Consider the following 15,427-nt stretch of genomic DNA (forward strand, 5'->3'; position numbering starts at 1 on the left):
AGGCTCTACCAAATTGTCCTCCAGAGTGGCTGAACTAATTTCTTGTCTCATACACTGTGGTGGGTAGTGTATGAGAATACTTTTTCTCTTTTTCAACACTTGATATCAGACTTAGGGTGAAAAATGAAATTCCATTTTGTGTGTTTCCCTGATAACTGGTAAGATTAAGCATCTATTTTTATTGGTTATTTGTATTTCCCCCCTATAAATAGCCTGTTCATGTCCTTTACCCATTTTTTAGCTGGGTAATTTTATATTGACTTATTAGCATTTAAAAATATAGTTTGTACACTAGTCATACATTATATATGTGTGTTTTGTCCCAGTTTATTGCTAATCTGTTAATTTTGTTTATGGGTATTTTTGTGTGTGTATGTGTCTGTTTGGTCGTAGATGTTAAAACTATGTTGTCAGTTTACAGTTTTTTCCTTTATGTCTTTTGCTTATTTCCATATATATATATATATATATATATATGAGTTTGTTTTTGAACTCTGTTCCATTTATCTGTTTAACCATTTATGTGCTAATACTATACTTTAAATTACTATAGTTTTGAAATATATTTTGATACAAGGCAAATCTCTGTTCTTTTGATACTTTTTCTTGGCTTTTTTTTTTTTTTACCTTCTATATGAATTTCATCATTAGCTTGTTGTATTTCATGAAAAAACCTTTTATGATTTACATTGGAATATTACACTGAATTTCTAGATTAATTGGTGGAGATTCAGCCACTGATTCCACTGACTTTCAATGTGAGCTTAGGCTGCCTTTCTGAAAGAGTCTTTGTTCTTTAATGTTAACTTCAGTGGAAAAAATGAAAGTTCCAACCCTTAAGTGGTCTTTCCTGCCATTGTTAATTAGAATGCTGGCTAATCTGGGGCAACAAAAATAAAGTGGTTCAAATAAGATAGTCTGTTCTCCCATATAAGCCAAAGGAGGCAGTGGGGCAGGCAGGTGGGCACCAGTACTTGATGAAGAGATTGGGAGCCCCAGATTTCTGTAATGTTAATCTGTTCCACCATCCTGAGGGATGGTATTATTTTTGTATGCATGGTTAGACTCAGTTTTGCTGGGATCACATTCCAGGTTTACCTAGGGTTGAGGAAAGGGATTCATGCCGTTTTAAGGGGAAAACCCTTATTTGTCTGTGTTCATTTTCCATTAGCAAGTACATAGTTACATGCCCTTGACTAGCTGCAGGGTCTCTAGCTGGGCGGTCATGTGCCCAGCCAAAACTCATAGAGGGGTGAGTGTGACTATTAGGAAGAGGAAATGGATTCTAATGGATAGCAGACTTGGATTTATCAGGTGAGTATAAAAATATGTAACTTTCAGTGATTTTTTTTCCATTATAAAGGCCATGCCCATTTATTATAGCAGATACAGACAGTATACATAGGTGAAAAGAATAAAACTAAAATTATAAACCTACCACTCAGAGATAATAGTATAATTCTAGTGTACAGAAAAGTATAGAGTAGAATATGAGTACTCATGAACTCACCACCTGCTTTGGTCACATTTGCTGTTTTGCTTTATTTGCTTCAGATCTTCTCTTAAGAAACATTAATGAAAGTTTGGGCCCTTTGTACGTTTCACTGATTACCATTCCTCTTTCTTCCTCCCAAAGATAATCATTATCCTGATTTTGATGTTTATCATTCCATATGGCTTTTATAATTTTGTATGTTTGTAGAAAAGGGAGATAGTTTGGGTTTTGTGGAATGCTTTTGAATTTTATATAAATGATAATCATTTGACAGTTTTTTCTGCATTGTTTTTAGTAATTAGCTTCATATAACTTTACTCTTTTCCATCATGTGGATACTATAACACCATGTAGTCATTCTTCAGCTGTGAGACATTTAGGGGTTTTCTCAGGTTTCCACTATTAAAAACATTCTTGTACGTGTCTACTTATGCTCATGTGCAAGAGTTTCTCTAGTGTATATATCAAGAAATAGAATTGTTGAGTTATAAGCTACATGGATCTTCAACTATTCTAGGTAATACAAAGTTACTCTTCAAATGATTGTGCTGATTTAAATTCCCAAATGCAATATACAAGAGTGCCTGTGTTCCACATCTTTATGGACAATTGTCAGATTTTATAATTTTACCAATTTATAATTTTACCTTAATGACCAGTGAGGATAAGCATCTTTTCATGTTACTGGCCTTTTGTGAAATACGTGTTTATATCCTTTATCCATTCTCTTGGGCTTTTTCTTGATTTGTAAGAGTACTTTAAATATTCTGGATCCTACAATTTATTTTTGGTCTTATGCATCACAAATAACTGGTAACACACTTCAAATTATCTTTTTACTTTATAATGTCTTTTACTACTTAGAAGTTTTTGCTTTTAATTTAAATGTATTAAGCTTTCATGATAAGTGCTTTACATTCTACCTGTGTACCACAGTTTATCTGGACATTTGTTGATGGACATTTGGGTGGTTTCCACTTTTGGCTGTTGTGAATAGTGTTGTTACAAACATTTGTGAACAACTATTTGGGTATATATCTAGGAGTAGAACTACCACGTCATGATAATTCTGTTTAATTTCTTGAGGAACTGCTAAATTGTTTTCTGCAGCGGCTGCACCATTTTACATTCCCACCAGCAACATATGAGAGTTCCTGTTTCTCCATACCCCCTCCAACACTTGTTGTTTTCTGTGTTTGGTTTTTTTATGGCTCCATCGTAGTGGATTTGAAGTGGTATCTCAGTGGTTTTGATTTGCATTCCCTTAAGGACCAGTGTTGTTGGTTATCTCTTCATTTGCTTATTGGCCATTTTTATATCTTCATTGGAGAGATGTCTGTTCAAGTCCATTACCCATCTTTAAATTGTGTTGTTTGCCTTTTCTCTTCTTTTTTTTTTTTTTTTAATGGGGGTGGGAGTAATTGAGTTTATTTATTTATATTTGGAGGTGGTACTGGGGACTGAACCCAGGACCTTGTGCATGCTAGGCATGCACTCTACCACTGAGCTATACCCTCCCCCCCCACCCCCGATTTTACCTCTTTTTATTATTTCTTTCCTTTTACTTGTTTAGGTTTAATTTGGTCCCACCTCTCTACCCTCCCCCCCCCTCCAGTTTCATAAGGTAGCTTAGGTAGTTAATTAGAGATCTTTGTCTAATCCAATTATTTGAAGCTGAATTTTCCTCTCAATGCTGCCTTATCTACATTCCATAAATTTGGTATATGGGGTTTTTTTTTTTTTTGCATTTAGTTAAAAATATTTTCTAATTTCCTGTATGATTTCTTCTTTGATACATACGTAAGTTCTGTGGAAGTACATTGCTTCATTGCCAAATATTTGGGAATTTCCCAGTTGTTTTCTGTTGTTGATTTCTAATTTAATTCTATGTGGCTAAAGAACATATTTTATATGATTTCAGTCCTTTTTATCTGATTGAGACTTGTTTTAGGTCCCAGAATAGTCTCTCTTGGTGAATGTTCCGTGTTCACTTAAATAGAATGTGTAGTCTTTTGTTTGGGTGGAATGTTTTCTACATGTCAAGCAGGTCAGGTTGGCTGATAATGGTGGTAAGGTCTTCTCTATCTTCACTGACTATACTTGTTCTATCAATTACCAACAAAAGAGTGTTGAAGTCTTCAACTAAATTCTATTTTGTGGCCGTTTTTTGGTCAATTTTTGAATTACATATTTTGAAGCTCTGTTATTGGGTTTCTGCCCATTTATGATTGTTATGTTTTGATGGATTGACCCCTTTTTTATTATGTAATGTATCTTTTTAATCCTAAGTTATATTCCTTGTCCCAAAGTCTGTTTCCTCTGGTATTAATATTGCCACTTAAGCTTTCTTTTGATTAAAGTTTACAGGGTATATCATATTCTATGTTTTTACTTTTAACCTATCCATGTCTTTATGGGTTCCTTGTTGATAGCATATAGTTGTATTTTTAAAAAATTCCAATCTAATGATCGTTTGCTTTTCATTGGAGTGTTTAGACAATTTACAGTTAATGTAATTGTTAGTAGAGATGTATTGAAATCTCTAATCTTGCTATTTTCTCTTTGTCTCATCTGTTCTTTGGATTATTTTCCCCCTCTTTTACTGCCTTCTTTTGGAATTCTATTACTGTTTTGTTTTTAGCTTGTTTAGTGTTTGTGCTAGGGTTCATAACATACATCTTTAATGTGTCACAGTCTGCCTTCAAATACATCATACCAGTTCAAGTACAGTGTAAAAACATTATGGCGGTATACTTCATTTCCTCCCTAGTGTCGACAGGATAGATTTTTGCCTGGGCTGGGGAGGAGAGAAGGGTTTTCATGTCTGTTCCCCCAGAGCAGCCGATCCCTCCTGGGTGCCTGTGCTGCCAAGGGCGGCTCTCTCTAGCCTCCTGCTCTGTACCACTGGAGACCCAGCCTAGAAAAGAGCTTGCAAGTGAGTATGAGTTCTCCTTTTCTGGTCCTCTCTGCTGTCAAAATTGACACACTAGCCCGCACTCAGCTTTTAAAAACTTGTTAAAGTTTTAGTTCATTTCTTCTTCTTATCTCCAGTGACACCCATCGTTTTCTTCCATGCTCAGCATAGTATGCATGCTCAGTGCATCCCTCCTTTGTTTGGATGGGTTTATTACCCTTTGGAATTCTGTTATTTGGTTGCTTTGTCATAGCTCTGAAATGGGCCCAAGGAAAGTTATAATTTTGAATATTATCCACTTTTTTCCTTCACTGTTTATTTCTATATCTTAAGCAGAGTGAACCTGGAAGATATATTTTAAAAATAGCTTTTTCATGGTTTGTTGCTAATTGTTTTGCATATTGATCTTCTATCCAGGAGTCTTTTAGAATAAGTTATTTCATCCTGAAAAGATTTCACCTTTTTTCTCTCCAGCCTTAAAACAAGACATTTTGATACTGACATTGAGACACGGCAATTGTATCTGGTGATAAATTGATTTTTTAATTTATGTTTGTTGTAGTAAAATATATAGAACATAATAACATTTACCATATTAAACATTTTAAGTGTACATTTCGGTGGCATTAAGTATATCCATGTGTTATGCAACCATCACCAGGATCCGTCTCTAGAAATTTTGCATCATCCCAAGCTGAAAGACAGTCCCCATTAAACAATAAGTCCCCATTCCCCTCTGCCCCAGCCCCTGGTAATCACTCTTCTACTTTCCATCTCTATGAATTTGACTCCTCTGTGTACTTCATATAAGAGGAGTCATGTAATATTTGTTCATTTTGTTTCCAGTTTATTTCAGTTGGCATAATATCTTCATGGTTCAGCCATGTTGTAGCATAAGTCAGAATTTCATTCCTTTTTAAAGCTGAGTATATTATTCCATTGTATGTACGTGTATACCACATTTTGTTTATTCATTCATCCATTGATGAACATTTGGGTTTCCACATCTTGGCCACTGTGAACAATGCTATGAATACGGATGTGCAAATATTTCTTTGAGACCCCACTTTAAAATCTTTTGGATATATACCCAGGAGAGGAATAGCTGGATCATAAGGTAGTTCTATTTTTAACTTTTTGAGGATTATCCATTCTGTTTTCTACAGTGGCACCATTTTATATTCTCATTAGCAAGGCACACAAGTTCCAGTTTCTCTCTAACACTTGTTTTGTGTATCATCCTAACTGGTGTGAAGTGGTATCTGACTGTGGTTCGATTCATAGCTTCCTAATGATTAGTGATGCTGAACATCTTTTCATATGCTTACTAGCCATCTGTACGTCTTCTTCGAAGAAATGTCTATTCCTTTGCCTATTTTTTAATGTTGAGTTGTAGAAGTTCTTTATATATTCTGGGTATCAATCCCTTAACAGATAAATGATTTGCAAATATTTTCTCCCATTCTGTGGGTTGGACAGATTGATTTTTTGAAGGTTTTGATTTTTTACCTGCATCATAAGCAGGATTGCTGAACCTTTTAAACAGTTAAGTGCAGAGGGGATGGAGAGCAAATTACACTCTCCACATCCATCCACTGGGCTTTGGGATTGTATTGAGAACTAACTTCAGAGTCCAAGGTCTGGGGAGGACAGAGATTTGTCACAGCCAGTTGGTGATTATACTTTGAGCTGTGTGTTCAGTCAGCCTTTTCTCTGTGGTCTCAAAGACCTTTATTTGACTACTCTTCTGGGCTTCTGTCTGCCCTTTTTTTTTTTTTGTTCTTTTTGTTCTTTTCTCAGCACTGTATAAGGAGACTTGAGACGTTTCTGCCTGTATTGTCCCCCACAGTGATTATCAGGGACTCCTTGGAGTTCAGCCTTTTCTAAGTAAGGCTGCCAGCAATAGCCTGAAGCCCCAATTCATTGTTTCTGGGGACTGGTAGCTTTGCTGTGAGCTGGCTGTGAGAGGGGTACAGAATCTTTCCTGGAACACATTCATCTAGCTCTTTAATATAATTAAATCCCTTAAAGGATTAAAAATCCTATGGCAAACACACTTTATGTCCCATTTATCAGTATCCTCTGAACACTATTTCTGCCTAAGGGATTGTATACCTCTGTAGCATCTTGGGAAAGCCTTTATACAATAAAGGATTGAGTAGCATACAGACAGACAGGCAATCTGTGGAGATCACAGAAAGTTAAAGTGAAGGTTTTTATTTATTCTGGCCCAAAAAGGGGTACCACAATACTCTGGCTTCATGGACTATTTGCTAGTATCTGAACAGGCCGCCTTCCTCTTTTCTCAGTTCCCCTGTTTTCCCAAGACAGCCCCAGCCACCTGGCAACTATGACACTGACAGGACACTCAGCTCTTCTGGGCTGACTTGCATTTCTCACCTATGAAATGGGAGGTTTGGACCAGATGAACTGATCTCTGAGATGTTTTGTGACAGAATTTCTTCCCTCCTGGGCAGTTCTTTCATGCTCAGAGCAGACATAGTTCCTTCTGATAATCCCTAGCATGAAGATCTTCATCCTAGCCAGAAAGAGCCTCAAATTCTGGGGACAAATTTAAAGGAAGAATGAGTGGCAAAAGCAAGCTCCAAACTTACATCAGTTCCCAGAGAGGGCTGGTCACGCTCCTGGACAGACGTCCGCTGCCTGGCAGCACGGTTGTGGTCAGGTCTACCAGGCTGAGCCCCTGAGGCTGTGCCAAGGAGTCTGCAGCTGTCCAGTTCCACTGCCTTTGAACAGTAAGTTAAGGAGGCACAGTGGGGGGTGGGGGGGGGGAGGAAACACCATTTAAAAGTATACAATCATTTGCAACAGAACCAAAACAGATTTAGAGCTCCCAGTCATCTTACATGGAAACTTTTTTTTTAAATAGCCTGGTTTTCTCCAGTCATTTTGCAAGGCCTTGCTAGGTAAGCTTCAGTGGGACTGTACTAAATTATTTCACCCAGAAATGTAGGCCTATGGCCCCCTTTTTACTTGTTTACTGGTCTTTTCGTTGGGTTTTATGGAAGAATTTTCTCCTCCCCATATGTTTTACTGTTAAACCAGCTCTCTGTGGAGCCACATGGCTAACAAAGTAGGGACAAAGCTGCTGCCTCCAGAAAATGAGGATTTGTAGGAAGAGGGGAGAAATCAAAACCCACAAACCTGTGCCTGCACTTAGGCTGACGAGTGCTCCTGGAGAGAGTCTCCTGCTCCCTCTGGACCATCTTGATCCGGGTCACGTGGCCTCAGAGCCACTGGACCTACTTCTGTAGCCTTGCACGACCCCCACTGCCCTGCAGCAGCCATGACAGGCCCACCGCCCCTCCAGCCCAGCTCAAGCAAGTGAGCTCGCCTCCTGCCAGCAAATGACAAGGCCCTGGTCTCCACTCTGCCTCCACCCCATCTAGCGGCCTTGCTTCCCGCTAGTCCCATTCCATCCCCCATTCCATCCCCCATTCCCCTGGGTCCTCCCGGCATCACTCAGTTTCTCTTCCCAGCCTGGCCACCCTTTCTCTTCCCATGTAAGCATGCTCAAGTTTCATCTTAAAAGGAAAAAGGCTCATGTCCCCTGAGCCTGGCCCCCATTAGCTCTTGCCCAGTCACCTTTCCATCATATGCACAAGCTCCTCAGGAGGAAGTCCTAGGCTCCTTGCCTCTACTGGCTCCTGCCCCCACCAGAGGTTACCAGCAATCTCTCTGTGGTTAACCCTTGACACCTTTACATCCTGGGATGCTTTGCAATATTTGACCCCGTTTACTACTTCCTTCTGGAAATTCTTTGCTCCACTGGCCTCCATCGTCCTCTCCCAACTTACGAGACTCTGGGCCCTCTTTCCACCCTCTCTCTTAGCCTCCACTTCTTCCCATCTGTCTTCTAAAGGCCAGTGTTCCCAGGATCCTGGCTGCAGTCCTCTCCCCCCGCACCAGGGGAGGCACCCACATACAGGTTTACAGGCTTCCTCTTTTGTAATCCAGGAAACGAGCTCCTCCTGCAGGCTTTCTTAGCAGGTTTAACGAAGATCCGTGTGTTAAATGTGTTTGGCCATCAGTAAGTAGTAAACTGCTAGCAGTTTAGAGAATCAGAGAGAGGGAGGCTCCTGATTTGGTCTTGGGACCCCATGGAGAGGCTGTGGTGGCACAGGGACCCTGGACGCCTATATGTGAGATGTGGACTCATGGCTTCGGTCTCAGCTCACCCTGTTCTCAACGGACTCACCAAAGAAGTTAGTCTTTGCTGCTTAGCTCTGGATGGCTTATTTCCCCTCCTCTAGCTCCCGCTAGTTCCTGTCTTCACCACCAGCCCGACTCCGAAGTGGAGTAGGAGTGGGAGGTTTCCTAAAAGGAGCATCACTTCCGCGGAGCAGGACGTGGAGCCGACATGGGCACTGGGAGAGGAGAGAGGTACAGGAGGGCCAGCTGGGAGGCTGTGCAGGAGACTCAGTCCTCCTCCACCTGACCCTTGTCACTAGGTGCTGTCTTCAGGTCGAGGGATGTCACCAGCCCAAATGCCAGGGCTCGGAGGCAGTTTGGACCAGGGGCCCTACAGATTCAGTAACAGTTCAGTGAACAGATGCTCCTTGCGCACCTACTCTCCTGGCATCAGAGGCTGGGGATACTAGGGCATTGAGCCCAGCAGGGGCCCTGCTGTCAGACAGCTGACGTCCTGCTGGCCAGAGACAGACCAAGGGAAACGAAATGAAATAACATCAGATGATGAAAGAGCGATGAAGGAAGCACAAGAAGGTGGTGGGATACTGAGGCTAATCTAGCTTGGGAGGGCAAGAAGACTTTGCTGAGGGGATATTTTGTCTCCTCTCTTCTGGGGGGGGGGGGGAGAGGGAAGCCTGGGATTTTGTTTAAAAGAGTGTCTGGGGAACAGCCTGCTAGTCACGTGACCCATTCTGTCCCCTGGTTACTACTGATAACTGAAAAAGCCATGCGGGCCTGGAGGCAACTGATGCCTTAAAATCCCTGTGTAGTGTTCTCGTGGTCCTTCTCAAACAGTGAATGCAAGTAAGGTTTGCCAAGAATTTGGGGTGGCTAACACCCCCCACCCACCCAAATAATTAGCAGTGGTCTCCATTTAGGTGGACCGAAGCAGCAAGAAATTTGCCTGCCTGAAGTGCAGATCATGACAACTGAGAGGAACCCAGAAGTTCTCCCTTGGAGAATTAGAATTCAGACGGGAACTTCAAGCAGGAGTGGAGACAGCACCCCTTCCCCACCTGACCTTTTCACCAACATAGAGGAAAAGATGAATTTTCAGAACACATGAGTGAAAATATTCTTAACATGAATGTTCAGCACTGTACGGCTTATTAGTGTTGAATAGAGTATATTTTCTGCTTTAAAGATGGTTTCATGGTCCTACCGTTCATCAACAAGATGCCAAAGCACTTCAGTTCTATTCTGTAAGAAAAGGGGGAACGTTCTTTACTCAGCCTCCTTTCCTCTCCTTGAAGAGAGGAGACGAGTACCCCCTCAGAGAAGCCTTCTTGCCCTCCTACTGACCTATCATTAACTTAATGTGAAGTTAGCCCTGTCCAGACAGAGGAGGGTTAAACCAAGGTGTGGCAGGGTCTGGTTTATATTTTGGAAAGATTTCTCGGGTTGCTGTGCCCAGAGTAGGGAAGCAAGGACAGAGGCAGGGAAACCAGTCTGGAGGCAGTGGTCCAGGTGAGGCCATGGTGGCTTTGAACTGTGGTGGCGCGGTGAAGATGGGACTATTGAATTCGGGTTAAATTTCAGAGGTAGACCTGGCAGGTGACACGTGTTCTGAGTGGCAGTTGGCAGAGGATGGCCGGGCCATGATTCATATGGAGGGCTACCCCACTTAATGTGCTGGGCCCCTGAGCGGTGTTAGCAAGTCCTATGGGATTCACAACTGGAGACCACAGTGTTCACCCTTTCATCTGAGTAGGTTTGGGGTCTTAGTCACACGAGAAGAGAAGGGTAAGGTTAATCTCCTGCTGATATTCGGGGAAGACATGATGAAACATAATGGCGCTGCTACTTATGCTCAGTGGTAAAGGGAGATGCCCTAGTCACAGGATGCTATCCAGGTACCTACTGGATTCCACTGGGGATGTGTCTGGAACTTTCCCCAGGTCCACCCTCCTCCTCAATCCCTCATGTCAGAACTGTGTCCTCTTTAGATTCTCCCCTCATCAACCCAGGTCCTGCTGATCCTCCCCAGTACCTCTCACACCAGTGCTCTCCTCCACAGGGACATCACCTGTTCTCCATCTCCCATCTCTGTTCACTTTGCTTCTCTCCAGGAGCTGAGGTTCCCTCTGGGAAGTGGTGCCAAGGAGGCTGGGAACTCCGGGGCTTAGCCTTGTTCCCATAGTGCCCAGCCACCCTGCCTGGAAGATGTGGGTTTCTCCTGGTCTTCTCTATGTCCTGCCTCACTGCTGGACTGCACAGAGGATGAAGCACTGGGACATGCAATAAACTGGGATTTGCAGGTCCTGAACTCAGCGTTTCACTCAGGCCAGTCATTCTGGGCTCCCATTGGCAACAGCAATAGCACCTGGGAGCTAGAAATGCAAATTATCAGACCTCACACTAGACCCACTAAATTGGGAATTCAGAGGGTAGGGCCCAGCATCTGTGTTTTAATAAATCCCCAGGTGCTTCTCTTCTTTAAAAATTTTTTTGTGATTTTCTTTTCCAAATCAAGCACTTTTATTTCTTTATTTTTAAATTTTGTTGTGGAGGAGAGGTAATTAAGTTTACTTACTTTTAATGGAGATATGGGGGATTGAACCTAGGACTTCACGCATGCTAGGCATGAATTCTACCACTGAGCTATACCCTCCCTCTCCAAGTGTTTCTGATGCACAAGGAAGTTTGAGAACTACTGCTTCATCCGTGTGCCTGGGACTCACCCAGTGTTACCACTGAAAAGTCTTGAGTCCTGGAAACTTCAGTCCCCGACAAACCAGATGGTTAGTCACCCCCAGCTTTAGGTCTTGTGTTTCATTTCCTGATGCTGTGAAACAACACCCCTCCCCCCAACCAGAGTGACCTAAAACAGTATTATTTTGTTAATGAATGTGCAATTTGGGCAGGGCCAGCCCATCTCTGCTCCACTCTGTGTTAGCTGGGGCAGCTCAAGGACTGGGGTACAGCGTCAGCAGGTCTGGCTCCTGTGCTGAGACCAGAATAGTGAGGCCCTTGGCATCTCTGGATACATGTGGTCCCTCCAGCTTGGTGGCTTCAGGTGTAGATGGCCTCCCTGGATCCCAGGGGGCATGTCCCAGAGAGAGAATGCAGATGGGAAGTCTCTCCTCAGTGAACAGCACTTCCAAAGCAGTCAGGCTCCCCAGATTCCAGGCGTGACGTCACCATCCTGTGGTGGGAGGTGCGCACCCCTCTCCAGGAAATCCACTCAGCCACGCCTTGTCTCCTGCACCAGCACAGAACATTCAGAGAAGGGAACTCTAGCCAGCCTGAATCCATCCCTCCTCCCCTCTTCCTTCCTCCAACCCTACAAAGTCCACTGAGCACCTACAGTGTGCTACGACCTGGGGCTGGAGGCTCACATTTCTCTGCAAATACATTTAATTTTTAACAAGTCAGGCTTGAGCTCCAGTCCTGGGAGCCTGGGACAGCTTCTGATGCTGGAAGAGGAGCACTTGGATACTCTAGGTGGGCTTTGAAAAAGGGACAGTGAGGGGGTGGGAGAGACAGAAGGGAGGAAAGGAGGGAAATTCTGCTGCTGCTGCAGCTGCTGCGGCCGCTTTGAAGCTTTCCTGGATAAATGGGATTTATCCTGCCTGGATGAAGGCTTCAGGGGTTTCAAAGCACTTGCCCTCACATCACCCTATTTGATTCCAAACTGACCATTAGAACAGTGGCCATACCACAAATTTCAATTTTTCCAGTGTCTATTTCCTACCTGACAGTGAACTTCTTCCAGAGACAGGACTATCTTGAGCCATCTGGAACCTTCAGTGCCCAGCAGAGAGAATCCTGGTCTCATTGGGCCCCAGGAGCTGGGTTCCTCTGCAGGTACTGGCAATACGGAGCGCCAGCTGTCTTGCTGTAGTTTCTCCCCGACCCCGGCCACCACAGGCACTTTCTGAACTTGTATGAATTAGAAGAAAGCTTCTCCCCTGGGTTGTCATCTATGTCCCACAGCCTGAGTTTCAGCCCCCATCTTGGCCAGAGCCCTCAGGCAGGGCTCTACCTGTAAAACCATGAGTGCATGGTTGCTCTGCTCCCCACAACCTCCAAGGTGTGTAAGTGAGGCAGCTGGCACCTTGAGAGAACCTTCACCTATCTTCTAGGGTCTAAGGGGTCAGACAACTGGAACTACTCACTTCCCCTGCAGCAACTGGGGCTTCGAAGCCCAGGTCTCATTGTACCGGCTTTGGCGCCATCTAGTGGACATGTCTGGTCCCGCAGCCCTTTCTGTAGCCCAGAAGCAAACCCTTACCTGGTCACATTGGTGCCTTTGGACTTTTGAGTCCCAAATCCACAAATCCGCTGCTCTCCCACCCTGCTTGGCTACAGTGGGGTGCCTGCTGGATGCCAAGTCAACACTCCTTCTCTTGAGATGGGCAGGGACTCACACTGAAACTCTCTCCCCAAACCCCAGCCCTGTACTCAAATGTGTGCACGAAAGTGGGCACAATTAGAGCAGAATGAAACAACCCAAATGTCCATCAGGATGGTGAACACTGATTCTATGGACCATCATGCAGAGGCTAAAAGGAGTGTGCTGGACTGGAAACATCTCCAACAAGCATATCAAAGAACAACACACACAGTATGATTCCAGTTACTAAAAGAGACCAACCCAAACCTGACCTGGGGTTTACACATCAGTTTGAAAATGTATGGGAGGACTGGTCAGGACACAGGCCTTGGCAAAGGGGGAATGGGGAAGGGTGGAGGAGGCCTTTCCCTCTCCACACCCTTACTGTACATCTTTTCCAGTCTTAAGAGGTAAATAAATAAACCAACAAAACCCTCCTGTCGCCAGCACCTGAGTCCCTGCTGCTCTCCCAGGTGGAGCAGCCTGGCCTGCTGACCCAACTCCTCTGCCCCCCCCCCCCAGTCTGGGGCCACCAGCCTCCCAGTATCTCTGCTCCCCTCCCATTGGGGTGTCCTCAGCCCTCGGCAGCTTCTTCCTCTTACCCCTGACAGTTGAAACTCAGCTCTGGCTGTGGCTGCTGGCCTCTTCCCATGACATCATTTCCAGCCAGGAGGGCCTTTCAGAAGCTTATGTGGTCCGGCTGCTCCTGTTGAAGACCCTTCACAGCTCTCAGCAGCAAACACTTGGTGGGTTGCCAGTGTCCACACTGCCTTCCCATCTGTAGGTGATCCCCATTGTGTGAGTTGTCATGAGGCAGGGCCTTTCCTCCCATTTCAAAGGCCGAAGGGGTCTGGCTATCCCCTCCCTGTCTTCTGGGCAGCTAGGGTGCAGAGCCCAGACCCAGGCTTGTGCAGTGGGAGCTCCCCCAAAAGCAGCGATGCAGGGACACTAGCCTCCCTTCACCACTGAGGTGCCCAGGGGTCCAGCGCTCCCATGACCCTGTGCTCACAGCTGAGGGACCACCTCCAGCAGTGCTGCCACCCACCCAGGCTCCCTTTGTCCCTCTTTGTTTTCCAAGCCCTGTTCCCGACTCCCAGGCAGTCCTGGAGCTTCCAGTACCCTCCTAATAACTCCTTTAGGGAGTCCAGGTCAAGGGTCACAGGTAACTAACTCTTCCGCAGGGGACCCTGATCAGTGCGATAACCTGTGGTCCATGCAGCGAGGGGCTGCTGGTGTAGCAAGAAGTTGCATCAGAACCCAGATGTTTAGTCAGGGGATGCAACATTCTAAAGGCAATTTCCACAACCACAGGAGATGATTTTGCTGGGTTTTCAAGGTATTTAGGGACATAAGAGGCTTGGTGAGCTTTCACTTGGGCCTTACCTGGCCTGGCAGGACAGGCTAACCATGGTCACCACCAGGGAGCACATCTTAGGGAGGAGCTGGAGAGACCAACGGCAGGCCCCGGGCAAACATTCGCTGGTGATGTATCTAAGGGTACCTCTGTCAACTGTCACTTTTACAAGCAGTAAGTTCCAGCCCTCATTTCACCCAGTCTCTTCCCTACTCTCGAAGGGGTCAATTTCCAGGTGCCCTCACCACTCTCTGGGACCTCTGCCAGCCCTCAGACCCTCCTCAACCTCATCCCTACCCAGCCAACCTTCTCCAACCCAGACACAACCTGGAGCCTCTCTCCTCCAGGTGGCTCCTCACCGCCCTGCAAAGCCTCTGGGCTGCCAGGCTCAAAACAAACCCCTCATCTTTCTGGTCCGCGGGAGCCCACACAGCTCAAGTCCAACCTCCATCCTCCATAGATATTTAGATATTTACTTATTGAGCCCCTACCAGGTGCCAGGATCTGGAGAGTGCAGACAGAGGTCCTGGCGGGGGCTCCCTACTCGCCCACATCTCCCGGCCTCTAAAGTCTTCCCGCAGCGCCCGGCTTCTGCTCCTTGATGCACCGCCTCTCGCTGCTCCCCGTGCGAGCTGTGTCTGTCCCGCTTCGGTCCCTGGACTGGAAGGCAAGGCACGAGCGCTACGCTCACGGAATCCTCCCCTTCCCTTGTTGGGCTGCAGCCACCCCTCAAATAAGTGTCTGTATTTTCAAGGCAGAGTCCTAGGAGCTGGGACCAAATCCCCAGCAGCAGTAGCAGCAGAAAATTACCATCTCCCTGTTCTGATTTCACAGTCCAGAAAGTGTCGCCTCTGCCCCGGCTCTGCTAATAAAGGCGTTTTTTTAAAAAAAACCAAACTGCCACAGCGACTGGGGCGGCTCTTCTCCGCTCCTGAGCCTGGGCCCCCCCAGGACAGAGGCGCAGGGCGGGAGAGTGCGCCTACCACGTCCGCGGGAGGCTCATGCTGGCCCCGCAGACAGGAGTTCTGGACCTGGCCGCGCCATGTGACCCGAAGCCTATCACCTCCTCTCCTGGAGGTTTTCTCGGCGGCAGAGACTGGCAATTACATACCCCTG

Source organism: Camelus ferus, chromosome 23 (assembly GCF_009834535.1).
Source record: "Camelus ferus isolate YT-003-E chromosome 23, BCGSAC_Cfer_1.0, whole genome shotgun sequence".
Classification (NCBI taxonomy): Eukaryota; Metazoa; Chordata; class Mammalia; order Artiodactyla; family Camelidae; genus Camelus; species Camelus ferus.